This window comes from Aptenodytes patagonicus, chromosome 22 (assembly GCF_965638725.1).
Source record: "Aptenodytes patagonicus chromosome 22, bAptPat1.pri.cur, whole genome shotgun sequence".
NCBI classification, from domain to species: domain Eukaryota; kingdom Metazoa; phylum Chordata; class Aves; order Sphenisciformes; family Spheniscidae; genus Aptenodytes; species Aptenodytes patagonicus.
The window spans coordinates 3,437,274-3,439,165 of record NC_134970.1 but is presented as its reverse complement, the minus strand read 5'-3'; the positions used below and the strand labels follow the sequence as shown (position 1 = coordinate 3,439,165).

Below are 1,892 nucleotides of genomic sequence, written 5' to 3'. Positions count from 1 at the left end.
TGTTTGCATATTGCTCTGAGCATGAGAACAGCTTTACAAGTGCTAGCTATTGTTATTTTGCTTTGGAAACCATGTTCTCCTTAAAATCAATATCACTAAGAAGAATGTGTGAGCAAGCTAGTTAGCTTGCTACAATACTCTTACTATTGCCGTTAGCAGAGAGGATCGTAACCCATGCTGACACAGCCCTTCGGGCGCTGGGCGTTACTCTCATTTGGTATAAAGCGTCGCTTACTTCATCGTGAGAGCGCACCCCTACCTCTGACCCTTGCTTGCAAAACTGTTTTCTGCTCAATACCTAGAAATTCACCGTGTTGCAGTCAGGCCTTTAAACTGTAAAAAAAAAAAAAACAAACAACAACCCCAAACCAGCTGAATGCTCAGAGAGTACATCGCTCTGGTTGAAAACACAAGTCCAGAAACACTTTGCAATCAATCAGCCATGCTGCGGAAGAGGACAGCCAGCGAGGACAGCCAGCGTGGGCTGCTCGTTGTGTGGGCAGAGCAGGCTCTCGGTCCCTCGCCGTTAACCCTGTGCTGCTGCGCTCTGCGGAAGGAGCCGGGGTTTGCTGACACTTGGCGACCCGAAGTGGGTTTAATGGTGGAAACGTTCGGAGATCCTCCCCGGCCCCGATTCTGCACGTGCTTTCAAGTCACGCTTGCTCCCCAAGTGCTTGGGTAGGTGCTTCGGGTTTTATCCCAAAGAGGGGCTTTTTCTGGCAAGCTGGGAAGGGTGGGGGGCTGCTGGGAAGCGTGGGGGGCTCCCGCTGGGTGCCCACTGTCCTTGGTGGAGGGGTGGGCGCAGCCTTGCTCACCCTTCTCCTGCCTCCAGCCCCACTGAGCTTCACCAGGCTCTGTGAGGGGCTTCCCCCCCCCCCCCCCATGGTGCTGAGCTGAACCCCTGGCTGCAAACTCTCATTTTTGGGTTTCCCATTTTTTTTTTTTGCTCACCGTCCCACTTTGCAGGAGTCCAAGTGCAGCCCTGGGCGATCCGTGGGTTCCAGGGCAGAAAGCTGGCGCCTGCCCCAGCTGCTCTCCCAGCGCTCCCCGCAAGCTGTGCTCAGCTGCCTGGAGGAAGCAGTTTATTCCTGCCTTTGCTGGAAGGGGATATTTTATTTATCTCCTTGGTGACTTTATCTGGATTTAATGTTCTATAGGTGCCACTTTTATCTGTCTTCTCCCTGCTTTCCCTTAACCTTGTTTGTGTAATCACTGTGCCCGAATTAAATATTTACTGTTTTCTCTGTACTGATGAGCCTCCCAGTTCCCTTCCACTTTCAATTAAAGATTTACTAGGTGGGCATCAGCACTTCTGCAAGGCCAACAAACCAGCCCCCCTCGTTAGATTTTTAAGTGCTTCGTTATCATAGTTCAGCAGAGCACACCATAAATGAGATCTAAAACACGCCAGCACGCACGCACTCGCCCCGCAGCACCCGGCTTCATCCGTGCAAGGCTGAGCCCGAAAGCAGCAGGGTGTGAGGAGCAGGACGGGCGAACGCGTGTCTCCGGAGGGGTCTCTGGCTTCCCCCAGGATGCTGGATGGCATGGGGGGAAGGACACACGACGACACTGGGGAGAGCCCTGCGGCAGGGACACGGTGACGCTGGGCTGCGCCGGGCAGGGCTGGGTCGGGCACCGCTCCCACCGCAGCTCTGGTCTGTTTGAGAGACGGAGGACAGCGGTCTGCTCATCCTCAGGCCACGTTAAGAGAGGGCAGCTTCAAGAGGCAGAAACGGGGGGCTTTCTCATCACTCTGCTGTATTATTTATAATTAACTGACTTTTTAGATCAATATTTTATTGGGAAGATTGCTAGGGTAATTCACGCTTTGAGCATCTTCCCTCTGTGTGAGTGAAGCCTGGGCTATTAGGAATAATGAGCTTTTTGCT

The 1,892-nt window shown here is 53.0% G+C and overlaps 1 long non-coding RNA gene across 1 annotated transcript; it reads left to right on the top strand.

Moving 5' to 3' along the window:
- The first annotated feature begins 384 nt into the window (after nt 1-384).
- Nucleotides 385-1,248, top strand: LOC143170046 (uncharacterized). The gene is made up of 2 exons (XR_012996998.1): nt 385-678; nt 967-1,248. It is a non-coding gene; the product is annotated as an uncharacterized LOC143170046 (long non-coding RNA).
- Nucleotides 1,249-1,892: the final 644 nt, after the last annotated feature.